Raw genomic sequence first — 21,000 nt, 5'->3', positions numbered from 1 at the left:
TTCTTTTCTTTCAAAATGACATTTTTTTTTTCAAAATGTCAGCCAACATTTTGATAGCATGCTTGCACCCAATGTTTAGTGTAGTAGAAAGAGCCTAGGCTTTGGGGTTAGAGTACCAATCCTAGGCTTCATAGTTCTATGACCCCTGAGAATTAACCAAGTCTCAGTTTCCTCATCTTTTAAATATTAATAATATCTATACATCATAAGGTCTGTGTAAGATTGAGTGAGATAATGTATCTATTTCTGGCAAGACACTGGTTAAATAACCCTAAAACAAACAAGATAGTTAAGTTGTACAATGTATACAAACACCCTTTTAAATGTATAACTAAGCTCACAGGAAAGTAAGAGAAATCTTCAGGGTCAAAAATGAATAGGGAATAAAAAGTGAGTTGAAAGGCAGCATGGTCTGATACTATGGCTTCCCTGAGGGAGTTCGTTGACTCCATTAAAAAGGGGCTTGTAGTTGGAAGATCATATGGGAGCAGGAATTAGAACTGAGATATACACATAAAGTCATTTGCTGGATATCTGCTCTTTGACCCTCCAAATCTGCTCTTTGCCCCTCCAAATCTGCTCTTTGCCCTTCTCCACCCTATATCATCCCACTCCCTTATCCTCTGGATCTCAGTTTGGCTTGGGCAATCGGGAACTCTGGCAGGACATTGGAAGGAAGGAGAAGAGTTAAGCCAGGGTATTTATTCTCCCGTTTCCCTCTCTATAAGGTTATTTTGAACTGTCTGTCTCCCGTAACTTCAGGTCACTGTTCTACACAAGGAGGCCTGCACGATACAACTGTTTCTCCTTTCAGGTGCCAGGAACCTCTTCCTCCTCTCATCCTTAGTGGTGACAGCACCATACAGCCAACCTCAAATTCCTTGGGGTTTCTGTTTGCCACCCATACCTTTGTAATTACTCCCTGTGTAAAGAGATGCTCTTCAAATCATCCATTTGTTTCCTGTTACAATTCTGATTCAAGCCAGGATTTTCAAAGGGCTACATGCTTAGTGAAGAGGTAGGGAAAATGTACCACCAGCCCAAGAAGATAACTAGGATGTTTGCTTGACTTGGCATCCTAAGAATCATGACTATGCTGTTGTTATAGTCCAAAAGCAATACATCTCGGGAATCTACAGATAAAGTCTGCTGAATATGAGATCACAAGTTAAATTGTAAAACACACAAGGAAAAAATCTAGCAAAGGTGAAAGTGAACATGCAAAGTCAACAGCAGGATTTAATCCTTCAAGTGCTTTAGTTAATACCATTACCTGTTAATGACTTAGAATAAATATGTCAAATTATTAAAGACACAAGAGAAGAGTTGAAAACATGAGACAAAAGAGTATGTAAAAAGACCAAGCATACTTGGAAAATAACTCATATAAATTCTAAAAATGAATATATATATATAAAATATATGATTATTAAAATTAAAACCTAATGGGTATATTATATACAGCTAAAAAAGGTAAACTGGAAGATGGATCTGAAGAAAATGCAACAGAGAAATGTAAAGATATAGAAAATATAAAAAGGGATTAAGAAGACATGAAGACCAGAATGAGAAGATCCAACATATTTCTAATAAGAGTTTCAGATGGGAAAATAGACAATGGAATGATACCACAAAATACTAAGGACAAAGGAAGTTTTTAAAAGCAACAGGAGAGAAAAGACATTTCCTACAGAGGAACTACAATACAATTAAGCTTGAAGTGAGTCTCTCCACAACAAAAATAGAAGCCAGATGACAACAGAATAAAATGTTTAGCAGATTACAGCCAATGAACACCTTGCCACACTTCACAATTGGCTGTTTTCTTATGAACTAAAGGAGCTCATCACATTTTAGACAAACATATTTGTCTGTTTTACTCAATGTGTATTTGTTTTGTTTCAATAGTAGTTTATTTTTTACATAGTTGAACCGGTTGATCTTGACTAAAGTTGTTTTAACCTTCAAACAAGAAACTTTAAGTAAAAATGCAAAAATGTTTTAATGCTTACTGAAAAATACAATGGGGGAAACTGCACTGAAATTCTAGGGGATATAAATTAGAAAGAAATTAAGGAGTATATAAAATTATAGGAACTATTGTCAGAGAAAAAGAAAATGATTACCTGGGATTTATAGCAAGGACTTGAGCTGAAAATGGACAAAGGGTATGAACAGACAATTGAAATAAACAAACACAAGGAAAAATATTCAACTGTGTTAATAGTTGAAAAAGCACATGGTAAAACAAGAAATTGAATTTCACACATTGTAAATTAACAAAATGTCAAAATTTAAAAACATTCAGTTCTGGTAATTCTGTGGTAAAATTGGTACACATATGCTACACAATGCTAGAAACATTGAAGTTTAAATTTACATAATTTAAATTTGAAATTCAGTTTCTTAGTCCACCAGCCCATTTTAAGTATTCCTTAGCCACATGAAGCTAGTGGCTACCATATTGCTCAGCACAGGAAAATATTTCCATCATCACAGGAAATTCTGTCGATTTGTGCTGCTCTAGAGAATAGGTGTAGAAGTAGAGTTGATGGGTTGTTGATATGTACAGCTTCCATTCTGCTTGATACTTTAAATTGTTCCTCAATGATTGTATCAATTTACTCTTCCATCAATCGGTACATGGCTTCACCTCCTCTTAAACACTTGCTATTTTTGTGTTTTTATTTTTCTTAATCTAATGGGTATCAAATGATATATCTCACTGAATTAAATTTGCACTTTCCTGATTACTAATGAGGCTGAGTATTTTTATGTCATTATTAACCTTTCATATTTCCTTTTCTGTGAGTTTCCTATTTATGTTTTTCCACAGTAGTTGAAATGATTTAAAGTGGAAATGATTTAAAGTGGAAAAATGTTTATGATATAGTGATAAGTAAAAAAAAAAAAAACTATCTTCCCCAGCCACACACACACACACACACACACACACACACACACAAAATTGGCTTTCAGTGATTTTAACGGAGTAAAAGAAAATGTCCAGATGGTTAGTTTGGAAAATTTGTTACAATTGTTAATTTAGATACATTAAGATAGTGATATTTGGGGAAATTTACTTTTTATCTAAAAATGACTTTAATGTCGCCATAATACTGTTTTCTCATCTTCAAAGAGCAAAAAATATATAGTTTTGCTTGAGGTTTGGGAAAATTGCCCTACCACTTCTTAGTCTTTGTTTTTTAAGTCTTTCTCCTGGCTCCATGTAGACTGGGTGATTATTTTTCTTTATCCCTGCTATTATTTTTATTTGACATTATCCCTTTCTGGTAGAACACTGTGTGCTTGACCTAAAAAAAAAAAAATCTCTGTGTGTGTGTGCCTCTGTATGTGTAAAAGAAAGAATAGAGTGCTGAGAGAAGAAAGGCATTTCGAGATTTGTATCTTTAATTAGACAACATGTTTAAATTGTAAAGGAGACTGCTTTTCATAATTCTTAGTAGAGGGAAATGAATTAGTGCACATCACTTGGAGACTTCACTTATTCATATTTTGGAAATGTAACTTAAGTCCACACTGGTACTTGTATTTCTAAGCAGTCAACCTGGAAAATAAATGACATTCTTAAAAAGTGGAACTGCACTGCTTAAAACAACAAACAAAACAAAAACTGTAATGTAAAAACTAAAAAGAAAATACTTCCTGCTCACCTAAATTCTTGGGAAAGAATGGGCTGTATTCTGTAAGATGTTTCACTACAGCACTAGCAGCCAGCATGTGTAAACTTCCACTGGAGAAATGTAGTTATGCTCCCCAACGTACCCAAGCAGATTTGTCCTGATGGGTCCTTTCCTTCTGTCATATTGTCAGCCAGTTTTCCTGGTATTACTCTTTCATTTTCTGCCTGGACCAACTTTCCTAATTTCCCTCCCACTGTCTAATGAATGATGTTTTCCATCCTGATACTAGTGCTCTTTGCAGCAGGTTCAGACAGCACAGCCAGGATAACCAAGACAGACAAGAGCTGTCTTTCTACTTTTTTGCTGAGACTTCAGGTCCCAGTGGAGGCTGCAGCCTGACATCCTTCAAGCACTTTTTATCAGCTGTAGGCATATTGGATATCTGTTATGGATCTCTGGAATTTTAGTGATGTGAGCAGGAACATGACTTTGTGTATCCCCTGCCTTTCCCAGTTGCTTTTAAATGAACACTACTGTAAGTGATGTATTTAGGACAGGAGGCAGAAAGCCTCTGAGTTTATCACTTTTGACTTTGCCCTTGCCCTTGCCTAGAACATTGCCCCTTTCTGGTAATCTCACCATTTGGGACTCTTTGTTAACTCTTATGCTAATTTGTAAAGTGGGTGTTGCTGCCTTTTCTTTGATTCGTAATAAGATGTCAGTTCATATTAAGACTGCTGTGACATGAGTTCAAGGACAAGAAATGAAGGAAGGCCAAAATGAAGCAAAACTTTTTAAACAAGACACTTTTAAAATTAGGATAAAACCTTGCACAGTAAAACCTGGAGTGCAAACCAAATAGGATTTGCAATCTGAATGCACACCCTCCAGGAGGCCTCCTGGAATAATCTGCCAAGCAATGCTTGGCTTCTCAGGGGTGCCTGTCATGTGGGATGCCATATCACTGTGGGCCTGGAGCCTCCCATGGTCTTCCATCTGCTTAACTTTGAGCTAAGGTGTGTGTTTGGATCTACTTACTAAGATTTTTCTAGCGTGTATCCTGAATGGCATCTGAAAACATTTTTCTCCCCACGTGTTGTCTTGGAATGTGGTTTTGTTGCAGGAAGTCAGGGACCCCGAACAGAGGGACCTGCTGAAGCTGTGACAGAAGAACATAAATTGTGAAGATTTCATGGACATTTGTTAGTTCTCCAAATTAATACTTTTATAATTTCTCACACCTGTCCTTACTGCAATCTCTGAACATAAATTATGAAGATTTCATGGACATTTTATCATTTCCCCAATCAATACCCTTATAATTTCCTATGCCTGTCTTTACTTTAATCTCTTAATCCCGTCATCTTCATAAGCTGAGGATGTATGTCACCTCAGAACCCTGTGATTATTGCATTAACTGCACAAATTTTTCATAAAGCCTGTGTGTTTGAACAATATGAAATCTGGGCACCTTGAAAAAAGAACAGGATAACAGCAATGTTCAGGGAACAAGGGAGATAACCATTAGGTTTGACTGCCTGGGAGCTAGGCAGGACACAGCCATATTTCCCTTATTACTGAAAATGGGTAAGAGAAATATCACTGAATTCTTTCCCCAGTAAGGAATATTAATAATTAACAGCCCTGGGAAAAGAATGCATTCCCAGGGGAGGCCTCTAAAATGGCCACTCCGAGGGTATCTGCCTTATGCAGTTGCAGATAAGGGATGAAACATGCCCTGGCCTCCTGCAGCGCCCCCAGGCTTGCTAGGATTAGGAAATTCCAGCCTGGAGAATTCTAGTCAGACCAGTTCTCTGCTCTTGAACCCTGCTAAGATGTTTATCAATGACAATGCGTGCACAGCAGGACACGGAACTTCATTAGTAATTCTAGTTTTGCCCTGACCTTGTGATCTTGCCCTGACCTTCTGCCTTGTGATCTTTTGTTGCTCTTGAAGCATGTGATCTCTGTGACCCATACCCTATTCATACACTCCCTCCCCTTTGACAATTGCTAATAAAAACTTGCTAGTTTTACAACTCCGGGGCATCACAGAACCTGCCGACATGTGATGTCTCCCCCAGACACCCAGCTTTAAAATTTCTCTCTTTTGTACTCTTTCCCTTTATTTCTCAGAGCGGCCGACACTTACGGAAAATAGAAAAGAAACTATGTTGAAATATTGGGGACTGGTTCCCCCGATAGTGGTTGGATGTTTACTGACACTACTCTTTTGGTTCGTGGAATTAGCTCTATGGCTGTATGTTATATTTGGGGGAACCCTATCAGGTTGCCTGCTTTAAATATCAACCTTACCACTGGCATGTCAACATTATTACTTATTTCCTTTGGATGTTGGGGTGCTAGGTGCCTTCTCATCTTCAGCATTTTCTTAAATGTAAATATCTCTGCTGGCATGTTGTATTATTTCAGACTAACACCTTAGCCGATGTTATAGACAGAAAATAAAAGCAGAACAGGACCCAGGAATAATGGAAGGGATCAGAGGAAGCAGGAGGACTATAAGAAAATTAGGAAGAAAAGAGAAAGAGGAAGTTCTAGTGGAAGAAATGAAAAAAGGCAAAACAAGCTTTACCAATGCAGTACATTTGCCAGGTGCTGAGCATCCTTCCAAGAGTTACATTTTATTTTAATACTGTGTTGTTCCATTGACATATATGTGCATTTATTTGGTATTTACAAAATCAAACATACATGTGGGATTTTAAAAAAATAACTTGTCCACTAAAAGTGTAATGAAAGGCCCTCCTCAAACTAGTTGGTCAAAATCCTGGAAAAGCACTCATTTTAGACAAGCACTGAATGGATAAAGGTTTACTGGAAGTAACTGTCATGTTTCAGAAATCATTATTTGAGATACCTGAATTCTAATCAGTCTAAATTAAGCCATATTACATAGCATGTTCATCATTTAATAAGGCCCTACATATGTCACACTGGCTGTTTCCTGCAAATAACTCAAACCATGAAATGCCTACTTATAACATCAAACTTTAACCTTACGGTACTTTCTCTATATCTAGCATTTAAAAACAATTTTGTTTTAATGTATTTACAGACATATGGTTGTAACAGACTAACCCAGTGGTTTTCAAGGTATGGTTCCTGGATCAGCTGGGAACTTAATACAAATCAAATGATCAGGCCCCACCCCTGACCCACTGAATTGGAAACTCTAGGGATAGAGCCCTGCATTCTGTGGTTTAAACCCTCCAAGTGATTCTGATGCACATTAAAGTTTGAGAACCTCCAAGCTGAGTCTGTGGGCTTCAAAGTGAAGTTGTGCAAGATGACCTGAAAGAAAATATCGTAACTTTCTTATTACGTACTCCTTTCCTAATTTCTATTTTTTGTATTTAAAAATATGTCTAATAGTTAATATCATTGTATATATATATAATCTATCAACAAGTACATATTGTACACTAGAAGTGCATGCTAAATTTTTTATTTATAGAAATGCATGATATACAAAACTTGAAGACCACTTGTCTCAGCATAATATTTGAAAGCTCTTATTTTGTAAATGCAACTGAGCCATTAGTCACTAACAATGTCATATATTTGCATTAATAATCTTCTCACTTCTAAAATGCTTTGCAAATAATTTTCAGTACTCATTTCCACCCTTATGCAGAGAAGTCTCACATTCCCAGTAAAATGATAAGAAGAGGCCATTGCATTGCATCCTGACTCTTGTCTCTCCTTGGGAAAAAGAGAGAATAATGACAGTCCATGAACAGCACTGATGCCACCTTCCCATTTTTCCCTTAATGCATTCATTTTTGTGTGTGCAGAAAAGAGCACAAAAAGTTAGAGAGGGTTCTATGCCCAGTTCTTGCCATATCCTTTTCCCATTCTCATTGCTCTGCTTGGATGCTGGGACCCCTGCGGGGCAAGAGCACCCTGTTCTTGTTTGCAGTTTTCCCCATACCCCCACATACACTAGCTTACACTAGCCTGATGGTCCTCCTGTGCTAGACATGTACGCCTCCTTTGTGTTATGTGTTCCTCTGAGCTAGGCAGAAAATAACATTGTACACTTATTATAGGAAAAGTTGAAGAACTAGGAGTAGGGCCAACTTTTAAGCCACAATAATTTAGGGGCTCAACAAAGAAAAAATATAAAATGATTATTTCATTCCTAGCACAATATTTTATAAAATGTATGCTCTCAATAACTATGCCTGGGATGAATAAACAAACATATAAATATAGTTCCAGTCCTGAGCACTCTGCCCTGGTAATGGTATGTACCAGCTAAAATCATAAATGTGGGTTTGAGTCCTATCACTGTGTTTACTCTTTCGGTGACCTTCAGCAACTTTCACAACCTCTCTCAAGCCTCATTTCCCTCAATCTGTAAATTGAGGATAGGGATAGCAACTATCTCATAGACTCATTGTGAGAATTAAATGGGATGTAAGTGCTTAGCATGGTGTCTGGCACACAGTAAACTCCCAATAAACATTATTATATTTTGCTAATGCTGAATTGAATGCCAAGAAATAATAAAAGCATGTTCCTAATCTCAAGTTCTTTGTCAGTGAAGCTCACCAAGCTTTTTTCCCTCACTAAATGATCTTACATAATTTATGCCACTTTGAAAATCAAAAGTAATGTCTCTATTGGAGAGACTGACCTAAACGTTTGCTAATCACTATCTCCTCCTGCCCATATGTCTGTCTGCCTGAAGAGCTATTTCCGTTCTTGAGCTAACCATTGGCAGTGGTGCAGAGTCCTTTCATTCTGTTTCACCTAATGGTGCATTATAATTCATCATTAAGAAAGAAAGAAAAAATTATATGTAGGTCTCCACGGTGGAGCCATTTAGTTGAAAACTTGTTGGCAATAAAATGATACTACATCAAGGAAGGAAATAAAGGACTGCAAGTTTTCTATCACTATTCAGAAAAATCAATTTGTGTTAGAGGAGACTTTACAATAGGTTATCATCAAATAAAAACAACATAGGATAATAATGGGAGTCTTCATGAACTCTTAGGAAAGGACTCCAGAAAATGTAATGCTTTTCTTTTTTTCCCCAATTTCATCCTTTTTTGAATAGCAGGGACTCAATAAATAATATTTGAATCAGTAAGAAGAAAGCCTGTAACAAAGATATAAGGTTCTCTAGGCATAATGTACAGAATTGCCTCCCTGGAACACATCCTCCATTCATTTCTGCTTGTTATGACCTTATATTTTCCATATATTATTTCACTTAAACCTTTTTGACAATGCTATGAAGTGTTATTATACTGATGTGATGCACTGAGAGATTAAGGAACTTGCCCAAAATCACACACTTGTAAGTAATGAAATTAAGATAGAAACCCAGGGAGGGCTTTCTGACTCTGGAGCATTTATGCTTCATGTGGAGGCTAGAAGGTGGCCTTCATGTCAATATTCTTTCCTCTTTTTGAGGAAGTGTGAACTCCCACAGTCAACTGGACTCTCCTCCCCCAGCACTGTTGTTGCTTTCCTTCACCAGTGTGAACACTCTGAAGTTACTAGCCTTGTCCCTTTGAAAACAGTACCTGTACCACACGGACCCAAATCCATGGCCCATCCAGCACAACACCGTTTCCAACAGTGAAACCAGGTGAGCTGGTGGGTGAGCAGGACTGGGCATCTTCCACAACGTCAGCCTTGAAAGTTCAGTTTGATCCATTTCAACAAACATGGATGGAGAGCCTTTAATAAGCCAGGCAGTAAGCTAGGTGCTAGGGAAAGCCAGATAATGAGTAAAACTTCCTGTTCCTAGGGATATTGTAACCTAAGGATCTGTATCTGATAGAAAACACATTTTCTAAGAATGTTGCCCCTCCCTCTCACACTCCCTTCCTGTCTCCCCAGCTGCTCCTTTTTCCTGCTTGCACCCTCTCCCTGGATCCTGATGAAAAGTCACTTTGGAAGTCTAGCATTGGCACACCTCTGATTTTAAATCTAGGATGATACATTCCTTGATTACTTTAAAGGGTAGAAAGGGAAATTAGGGTTAACTACTCAAAACCCTAGTGTATTATAGATAAAGATCTCTCATTTATGAATTAATCTTTGAACCCATTTATACTTTGAGCCTGGACAATCTGGTATGGTTTCTTAAATTCATCAACTGCTTTTTCAAATAGCAATGCTATGAATTGAATTGTATGTCCTCCAAATTCATATGTTGAAGTCTTAGCCCTTATTTGGAATGTGACCTTATTTGGAAATAAGGTCATTGCTGATATAATTTGTTAAGATGAAATCTTACTGGAGTAGAGTGGGCCTCTAATCCATCATGACTGATATCCTTATCAAAAAGGGAAATGTGGACATGCACACACAGAGGAAGCTCTGTGTAGGTGAAAGCAGAGGTTAGGATGATGCTTTTATAAGCCAGAGAACTTCAGTGATTGCCAGAAAACTAACAGATGCTAGGTAGAAGCGCAGAGCAGTTTCTTCCTCACAGCCCTCAGTAGGAGCCAACCCTGCTGACACCTTCATCTTGAACTTCCAGCCTCCAGAGATGTGAGACAGTATATTTCTGATTAAGCCACCTAGTTTGTGGTAATTTGTCGTGGCAGCCCTAGCAAGCTAATACACAATATGTTTACTTTCTTCTAAGTGTGTTTATTTTGAAACTAAAAGGAATTCTTGGAGTTTCAAAAATAAGTCTGTCGTGTTTCTTTGACATCCTTCAAGATAATATTAACTTGGATTTTAGGGCTTCACAGCCTGTGTCTTTTTAGTCTAAACATTTCTGCACTTCTTTTATTTGTAATTGTGTGTTTTTCTCCCATTTTTTCCTTCACAGAGAAGTCCATCAATGCACTTCACCTGAAGGGTATTAAACATCAGCTTCACTGTTGTGTTAGTGTTAGCATCACTCTCTAGTCAAAAGAGTTAACTCCCTATCTCTTAACATTGAATAGGAGAATTAAGTTAGCCAAGATTGAAGTGGTTATTTTAAAGCAAATGACCTAGAAAAAACTTCAGTCATCTAGTCTACAATGCTACCATACTCTTAATACAGTTCCATATACCACCCCGCCACTGGTCATGTTCTGCCTCACTCTGCCCACAAACACTGCAGTTAATTCAGTAACTGCCATTGGGGAAGTATTTCCAAAGTTCTATTTTTAGAGGAACGGAAGCCAACTATACAGTTTCAAGGATCTTTGCTGGTTTTCTTTAATATGCTTCTTGGTTAAGTGATAAACTGAATTTTTGCTTCTTGGAATAAGATCAGAAGGCTTATTTTGCTATATTTCAAATATGTGGCTTATTTCATGATTTGGGCTCTTGTTTGTTGAAGAACTTTTGAAGCTTTTTAATAATTATTTTCAGTTATAATTCACGATTTATGAGAAGGGTACAGATTGTGATGAACTTTTTATACACCCTTAAGTAATTAACAAGTCTTAATCTCCAATTTTATGTTTCATATCAAAGAAAGCGTTTTTATTGAGGAAATTCTACTCCACTAAAATTGATGCAAGCATTTGCTGCCTGCAGACTTACCTCCTAAAATGTGGTTGTTTGGTAAGCTCACTTTGCAGACTGTTATATATCCTAATTCCTTGCGCTGTAAGCCAGCACTAGCAAATCTAGATACAGCAGAAGCCACGCTGATACAGTCAATATGTGAAGCAGTCTGGGCGGGGGTCTCTGGAGAACTGGGGAGCTTCTGCTTGTCTAAAAGGGTGGCTATTCCTCAGAAACAGTTAAGTGCTGCCACTCCAGAGCAGGCCTGTTGTCATCATCTTCTGACATTAAGAAACACAGGAAATCCAGATTGTTGTGTGAATTCATGAACAAAAGATTGACCACTGCAAGCCAAATGAAACAAGTTTGTGGCCACATTTGGACCACATGCCACTAGTATGCAATCTCTGCATCAAACTATTACGAGTAAAGAAGAAACTTGGACAAGCATCTGAATGCATTAATCTTTTTCCGTACATAACCATACTGGAGACTTTATTATGAATAACTTCACTCATCACAACAACACTATCAGCTAGGCACTGTTATCCTCAATTTATAGATAAGAAAACTAAGACTCAGGAGGCTAATTCGCTTAGAAAGGGTAAGCTAATAGGTGGTATGTTGTTAGGTAAAAAAGTGAACTCCAGTGTAATATATATATTATATGCTGCTTACTTGCTCTCTCTTTCTCTCTATATATACACATATATGTTTGCCTGTGTATATGTATATTCATATAGTTATTTTTTAATCTGCAAGGAAATATACAAAAATGTTAGGATGTTTACTTCTGGCATAAATCATCTTTTCCCCTTTCTACGTATCTGCATAAAAGTTCTGTTTATACGTATTATTTTTTATAAAATAGTTTTTTTAAAAAAAAAGAAGGCTTCAGGAAAATAAACCCTCAAGAAGCCAATCTCTAGTGATGAAATGGAACTGATGAGGTAGAACCAGCACCGTAACCCCAGCCTTCCAACTTCTCACATCACATAGGCACTACTTTTTAAGCCACCATGGAATTGTTTTATTTCGTAGGTACCAGACAACATGTTAAGGGTTGGGGATTACAGAGATACATAAGATAAACTTTTTTTTAACTCAAAGAGTTTACAGTCCAGTGAAGAAACTCATGGTGGAAGATGATATTTTCCATGTATATAGATACTGGCCTCTTCTGTTTGCATAAAGCATGGGCCTTTTTGTAGAAAATAGATTTTTACATCTGTCTAGATATATACATTTCATATTGGCATGAAGTGTCATTTTTGACAATTATGCAAAAAAATGGAAATTATCATTGCATGCCAGTGAAAAGACAATAACACTCCAGGATCCAATTAGGTATAATGTGTACAGAATCCCCAGTGTTGGGTAGGAGTCTGAAGCTGAAAAAGACTGCAAAAGGCTGGGGAAGAAAGCTCTAACTATCCTCTAAATTCATCATATCAACTAAAGCATGAAACAGAGCTAAGCTGGCAGCCCTGGGTCTCTGGCACATAGTAGAAGCTCTCTGTTTTTGCTATTATTATTATTAGTATGATAAACAGATGCCAACTTACTACCCTCTTCCTAAACCCTCCTCAAAGAGCTGTTGACAGCTGATGTGATACCCTGGTTTTTGTTTTCTTAGTTTAAAATAATTTAAACGAGGGGCACACAGCAAGGGAAATGCAGCATAGAGTAATTTATTGCAAAAGAAAAAGAAACATCTTGTAAGTTAGGTGCAGAATAGACAGTACACCCTGAGAGAGAGAGAATTCAGGGCAGGCTGCTTGTAAAAGCGAGACAGCAAAGACTGGCACTAGGGAGACTGCTTTACAGGAGTCTTACATGATTATTCATTAGGAGGTGGGATGAGATGTTACTAGTAAGCATGTTCTGGGTGGTCCTCTGGGTGCACATGCACAGCAGCTATACATGCTTGTTCATACGTTGCATGTCTCATTAGCATCTTAAATCTCCACCCGGGGAGGTTTTCTTTACTATTAAAATGAGCAAAAGGTCAGTTTGAGGACAAGTAAAATTGAAGTCTACATGCTCTCAGTAGAGGTAATTCCCTACTCAAGATAGCTTTGCTTGAATGAGCTCAATTACAGTGGGAATGCTGGGGTTTATTGTGTAGACTGTATGGTCACCACGGTTGCTGGGTTCTGAGAACATGGTCACTGCCTTTGCTACCTATCCTGCTTCAGAGCCTTTCAAGTCTAATCCTTTGGTGAATCTAAAAACTGGGATTTCAGGCCTGTGTGGTCCGTGTTTGGGGGCCCTTATGGTCTTTCTGTCACCCTGTGGCCCATCGCTTTAGATAAACTGTCTCAAGCAAAGCTATCTTCAGTAGGGAATTTCCCCTACTGAGAACAGATACACTTTAATTTTACCTGTCCTCAAACGGACCTTTTCCTCATTTTCATAGTAAAAATAAACCTCCCCTGGGTGGAGATTTAAGATGCTAATGAGACATGCAACGTATGAACAAGCATGCACAGCTACTGCGCATGTGCACCCAGAGGACCACCCAGAACATTCTTATTAGTATGTAGTGTGGACCACTAATGTGGTCCATGTTTGGGGGCCCTTATTGTCTTTCTGTCACCCTGTGGGCAATCACTTTAGATAAACAGCCTCTCACATGGAAGAGGAGTCCGTTTGGAACTGGCAAACACATGGATTCAACAATCGGGTATTCTATAACTATACAACTTGTCATGATTAATTATTAAAGTATTGATCAACATGTTGTGCTGTTACAGTTAAATGAGATGATAGAATAATGTCTTCTTTAAATTAAAATCTCTCTTTTGTAAATCCTCAGTCATCAAGCAAATACCCACTCCCTAGATTCTACAATTAACATTTTACGATACTTGCTTTATTACATATCTACCTGTCTGTTTATCCCTCTGTCCAGCCAGCAATCCATATTATTTTTCTCAAGTTTCAGACATCGGGATCAATTGAATAATTTAAACATAGTCAGCCCAGTTACCTCAGGTTGTTTTAAAGCTGTGTCATTGTTTTTGGCAATATTGATTCCATAAAACCTGTAGCTTTACTGAAGAGAAATACAGCATCACTAACTTAATGACATAATTAAGAATGAAAAGCTAAATACTATTTAAATAAGTCAACAGTTTAATGTATTGACCCCTAAAATTCCAGTGGGTAAATGCAGGAATTAACTGCATACTGCAATGAATGACCCATACTTTCGATATAATGAAAATTAACAAGTTGATTTCTTTCCAGTATAACACATGATAATTGAATGATAATTGACCTTTGAAGAGCATTGATATCAGGTGAAAATAATAAGTATCAGAGGCTGAAAATCTTGATTTTAGATGCAAAAATATTTTGCAGATTAAAATGTGGAAACCTGTATGTTTCTTTAATTCAAGTATATGTAGCTCTCTTTTAAAATAATATATAGATATAGTTTTAAAATACATATATATATCTTTACATACGAATATATTTAAATAAATACCTTTAAAAATAAACTAATCCTAGCTATATTCAGTGGAAAAGGGCTGTGTTCTAGCCATGTAATCCATGGTACTGATTTTCATCCCAGCAGAGATTGAAGAATTCAGCACTCAAGACTCTATCAGTCGCAGGCCTGTCTCTGCTAGCTCTGAGAATCACAAGACCTTATAAGACCAAGACCTAAACAGCTGTTTGCCCAACCGGAAACCATAAAGAGGACAACATTAAGAGAATCAAAGGGAAAAATGGAGAGGCCAAGAGACTCTCAAGCCAAAAAGCGTAGGAAGGTGGAGGAAGAGGCCAAGACAGAATAATAAAGACATTTTATTTTAAAGATTTAAGAAATGGTGCCTTGTACATATTAGTTTTCTCCTTGCCAATAAGCACGAGTTCTTGGAGTGATACTCCTGTCATGAAAACACAAAGTCATGATGTTATCGACCATTAACTCCTTCAACCACCAATGCCCTGAGAAATGCCTAGACCACCCCTTCAGAATTGCCCCAAATGTCACCGCTTATTCCCAACTTTCCCCACTATTGCATTAAACAGTTACATTTAAGATGAATAAAAGATGACTTACAATTTAATAGTAGTATTTTTAGTCTTATTTCATTATAAGCATCGAAGGTCAGGGAACTGATGGTTATTGATTTTTTTTTTTTAGTGTTTAAATGTTTAAATATAGTTTTTACTTTTTAAATGAAAAAAAAAGTGAATAAAGTGCTTAGTAATGCTACCCATTATTTATCAACTCTCCCAACCGGGTCATGGGAAATGGCAAAGGTGCTGGTCGAAGGCAAGCAAGGGACGCAAGGGACAACACGGAGATGGTCACCGGAATATCGCTAGAAACTGTAAAAGGTGCTGGCCCCTCTGAGGCCTGTTGCTTTATATATAGGTCCCCAAAGTAGCCACCAAAAGAAAATTCCATTGCACTTCAGGTTCCTCTTTACTTTCAAAAGTCAAGTTTTATTTCTGACTGAACCTGAATAGCTCCAGGGCAGAGTTTGATCTCAGCTCATGTTCAATGGTGAGGAAGTCACAGAGCCAGCCATATGTTCCCATGAAACAACATGCTGTGAAGAGAGGGGAATTACTGCAATTATTCTTCAAAGGCTCCTGGTGGAATCACACTTGCTAAGGCTCTCTATGAACAAAAAAAAAACAACACACGTTTCCACCTAAAGCACAAGTTTCATAAAAACTCACTGGAGCAAGTTTCATAAAAACTCACTGGAGCATTTTTCTCCATCAGAAAAATGGAGACAAGACTCATCTATAATATGTATAGCTGCCTTGAAAAATGTCTTATTTCTATTTTTCTGATTAACTGGGCTTCTTTTTTTTTTAATTGTAGTACTCATTTTGGTATGAAATAGTGTAGTTGTTCAGTAGGTATCTGGCATCTATTCTGTATTTATGAGAGTCTGTAATTACCTTTAAGAATTTGAAACCAAAATTAATAACTGGGTTTACACACACATTTGTATCTTCCCTGCCCCCAACTATCCAATGATTACGTAGACGTATGGGACCACCTTAAGAAAGCTCCCTCACTGAAGTCATATGAAGACTAAGCTCTGAAGCTGTCACTGAAGTTGGCACTGAATTAGGGTGTATCCTTGTAAATGGAATCCATTTGAGAGGAACCAGTGGGGATATTTGAAGAGAGGTCCTGGAGCTCACTCTCCTTGGAGAAGTCATTTAATCCCTTTTCTTCCTATTTGCTCTAAAAAATAAAGCAAATGATACCATCCCCTTCCCTCATCCTGTTTTGGCTTCCTGGGTCTTTCTTTGCCACTTGGCATAATAGCCAACAACAGAATTGATTCCAAAAAGAGAAACTTAGATATATTTGTTGTGACAGGAGTTCTGTTTCCATTTCTGCTAGCTGACAAACCCCGAGTGTTTATCTGTCATCACTAAATTATGTAAAATGCTGAGTGATTGTCGATGAGGTCACACTTTTTTTTCCTCAGCCTAATGGCATATTTATTTAAGCAAAGTCCATATTAGGGAACTGTAAAGCAAATACAGACTTTTATAGAATAGCAGATAATTATAAGTAAAGACTATATTCAAGCAGAAGGCTAAGTAAACACAAGTTTGATATGCTAAAAGGGATTGCAGCCAACTTCTTACCATCCTTTGCCTTTTATACTTGCTTTCCCACACATGATTTCATTTGATCCTTGCAGCAACCTTGAGATACTTCATATAGGTGTTATTCCAATTTTACAGCTGAGGAAACTGAGTCTCGGAGAAGTTAGTTTTCCTAAGATTGCAATTCTAAGGGGCAAACCTATATTTAAATCTAAGTTTTCTAACTCCAAGATTCAATTTTCCTTTCTATGTCTCACTCCATTCAACTAAATACATAAATCATTACATTAGGGACAGACCATTAAAATAACAAACATTTTGCTGTTTTTTTAAAAAGCTATTAGCAGCTACACAGGTCTCCAAAGTCTGGCAACCTCAGCAAAAGTGCAGACAGATGCAGGGCCAAGACATTTCGTAACTAAAATCCCCAGTGTGTTAACTCCTAAACTTGACCTTACCAATTATAAAGCCTCCCAGTGGTTTTGATTAATTTATCCCATGTAATTATTTAGGGAAATGTAAATCCTCAGTCATCAAATAAATACCCACTCCCTAGATTCTACAATTAACATTTTATGATATTTGCTTTATTACATATCTACCTGTCTATCCCTCTGTGCAACCAGCAATCCATATTATTTTTCTGAACCTGCAGACATCAGTAAACTTTACTCATAAACAATTCAGCATACATAGCATTAACTTAGTTCAATATTTGCTTTTGGGTTTTTTTTAAGTAAAATTTGCATGTAATCAAATGCAAATCTTAAGTGTACCATTCGATACATTTTGCCAAATGTATACACCCGTGTAACTAAACCTCCATCTAGATATAGAATATCACCCTCACCCCAGAAAGTTCACTTATGCCCCTTCTCAGTCAATTCCCCACCTCTGTTCTAATATTTACCATCAGTTTTACCTGTTCTAGAGCCTCATATGAATGAAATCATACAGTATTTATTCTTTTGCGTAAGGATTTTCTCATTCAAGATAAGGCTTTTGTGATTTATCTATGTTGTTTTGAGGATCAGGAGTTAGCTTCTTTTAATTGTTGAGTATTATTCTATTGTAGAAGTGTACTAATTTCTTTAACCATTTTTCTCTTGACAGACACCTGGGCTGTTTCCACTTTGGGGTTAATCTAAATAAAATACCATGAATATTCTTGTAGAACTCTATTTGTGAATATGTTTTTATTTCTCTTGGCCAAATACCTAGAAATGGAATCCAGGTCATAGGATGGGTATATGTTTAGCTTTATAAGAAACTTCCAGAACTTTTTTGAAAGGAGTTGTAGACCACTTAATTCCCACGAACAATGTATGAGCATTTCTGTTGCTCCACATCACCACCAACATTGGGCATTATGAGTCTTTTTACAGTTAGCCATTCTGGTAAGCCTTTGTCATATTACTTTTTGAACCACAAAATAAGAATATTCACAATAGACAGAGTTTCCATTACCAAGAGGCAACTTAGGCAAAATCTGTATTCATGTCATCCTCCTCCTACAGCAGTTCAGTTTTCCTAAGTATATGATTTAGTCATTAAATCCTGATCTGTAAGGAGTTAGTTGAGAGCAGATTTATAATTTGGTCATTATTTTAAATGTTTTTGGATTCAACGTGAACTCTAAAGCACTGAAATTTTGTAGAAGTTAATTCTTAGGATTTTTTCTATCAATACTAAGGCTTTGAAATTAATCAAAATGGTTAAGCTCTTGACTTACACTCAATAGAAAAAATAAATAATCACAATCTAGTCGCTAACTCATAAAACATATTTGACTGAATTAAATGAATCACCCCCAGGGGTGACTCTCATAGACCTAAACTCTGATTAATTAGAGTGAAACGTGTTAGACTAAACATAAGTAGCATGTGGTAAAGTTACCTCTAAGTTAAGTTACTTCCAATTCCTGTAGGAATTACACAGGTCCAATTTCATTTTAATATAAATGTTTCCTAAGGTTTTGTAATTTATCCCTAGGAAGTTTCCAGCTTTTAAATTGCTGTTTTCTTAGCTCTTCTTTCATTCTCCATGTTTCAGCTCTTACTCATTCGTTATGAAAATAACGCAAATGCTCTTAATGTTTCCCAAAAATGTATTTCGGTTCACTGCTTATAACATCAGACATATTATAACTCATTTGACAACTTGCATTTCAATGAACTTTCAGTAATCACTAACAGTAATAAATCTTAAAGCTCTAAAGAGGGATAAATAAATTGTACAAGGCCTGAAGTTAATGTAACTTAGTCTAGGCATCATGAAACTCTAACATAAAAGATACCTTAGCTTTTCCACTTTTCTTTAAATAGTTCCTTTCTTTCTCTATATTTCAATTTCCCAAGACATTAAAGGACAATATATGAGTGTATATGTGACTTTGTTAACAAGAAGATTTATGATGCAAGCTTAGCATCAATTAATTTTTGTTAGGCAGATGGGATTTCTGGTGGCACCTATTCAGTTCTTCTTGCAACAAGTTTGAGAATCTCTGTAGGTTACAGAGGCATTTGGGAGATGGCACCCAAAGCAATGTTTTGAATTAGGCATTTTAATCTGTTTTGACTTGCCTTTTCTTTTTTTTTTTAATTTTATTATTATTATACTTTAAGTTTTAGGGTACATGTGCATAATGTGCAGGTTTGTTACATATGTATACATGTGCCATGCTGGTGTGCTGCACCCATTAACTCGTCATTTAGCATTAGGTATATCTCCTAATGCTATCCCTCCCCCCTCCCCTCACCCCACAACAGTCCCCAGAGTGTGATGTTCCCCTTCCTGTGTCCATGTTTTCTCATTGTTCAATTCCCACCTATGAGTGAGAACATACGGTGTTTGGTTTTTTGTTCTTGTGATAGTTTACTGAGAATGATGATTTCCAATTTCATCCATGCCCCTACAAAGGACATGAACTCATCATTTTTTATGGCTGCATAGTATTCCATGGTGTTTATGAGCCACATTTTCTTAATCCAGTCTATCATTGTTGGACATTTGGGTTGGTTCCATGACTTGCCTTTTCTCAGAAGCACCTAATACATTGCTTTACCTCTCTTTTTCTAGCTGTAAAATAATAAACTAAATATACTGGTTCTTAAAATATGTTAATATGGTAGTCATTTGTTTAAATTACATAAAATGTCATCCATATATGAAGTTTGCGTATTTTTGGAGCTAAGCCCCACTAGGCACATATTTTGTACTTCCGAAAATAAGAATGTTCCATGGCTTGGATGCTACTGTACTGGCTAATTGTCCCACTCATAAAATGTACAATACATACAACAGATTTTTAAAAGGTTTTTAAAAAAAAAATCGGCATATGAGTGTTCAGCATCACATACACTAAAATTGAAATGATACAGAAAAGATTAGCATGGCCCCTAAGCAAGGATGACATGCAAATTTGTGAAGCATTATATTTACATTGTTCAAAGTTACAGTTAGATAGAAGGAGTAAGTTCTGGTGTTCTATTGCACAGTAAGTAGCATGACTATAGTTAACCATAATGTATTTTATATTTCAAAATAGCTAGAACAGAGTATTCTGAATGTTCTCACCACAAATAAATGATAAATATTTGAGGTAATAGATCTGCCAACTACTCTGATTTAATCATTATACAATATATACATGTATCAAAACATCACACTATATACCATAATATGTACAATTATTATGTGTCCATTAAAAATAAAATAAAAATTTAAAAAATATCTGCCTATGAGCCACCAGGGCCAATGTTGTATGTAGGTGAAAATAGGCAGCTGATGTTGGGATGATGAACCAGCATAGAAAAGACCTGTCTGCCTTAAAATATTTTCCCTTTACCCTCCTTTTAGATTAAGACATTATCTTCAGATTTTGCTCTGAAAATAAATGTATTAGTAGATAATATACAAGGATCAATTTTTATTACATGAACCATTAATGCCCATTATCTGTTCAGAATCTAGCAGGTCCATGAGGGAATAGGACACAGTCAGAGACTGTGAAAGCTGAAGACGATATGAAATAATCAGAGGGGTGTGTATGTGTGTGTGTGTGTCTGGGTGTATGTGTCTGGGTGTGTGTATGTCTGGGCATGTCTGAGTGGGGTGGGATGGGAGAAACGGAGGACAGCTTGAGAGTGGAAGGCATCTATGGGAAGATGCTCTGAAAAAAACCCCGATATTTTCCCCAGAGATACATTTGCTTCCTATGTTGGCCTAAGGTGGCACCCACGAGACACAAATGAGAAAATAACAC

General features: G+C 36.8%; 1 protein-coding gene and 1 non-coding gene across 3 annotated transcripts in view; both read left to right on the top strand.

Moving 5' to 3' along the window:
* RGS7BP (regulator of G protein signaling 7 binding protein) overlaps nt 1-21,000 on the top strand; it is a 108,741-nt gene that overhangs the window by 47,680 nt on the left and 40,061 nt on the right. The gene's annotated exons all lie outside the window — the stretch shown is intronic.
* On the top strand, nt 20,078-20,179 carry LOC112439893 (U6 spliceosomal RNA). The gene has a single exon (XR_003028123.1). It is a non-coding gene; the product is annotated as a U6 spliceosomal RNA (small nuclear RNA).

This window comes from Pan paniscus, chromosome 4, assembly GCF_029289425.2.
Source record: "Pan paniscus chromosome 4, NHGRI_mPanPan1-v2.0_pri, whole genome shotgun sequence".
NCBI classification, from domain to species: Eukaryota; Metazoa; Chordata; class Mammalia; order Primates; family Hominidae; genus Pan; species Pan paniscus.
Note: the sequence above shows the minus strand (reverse complement) of the source record. Positions and strands in the feature narration are given on the sequence as shown.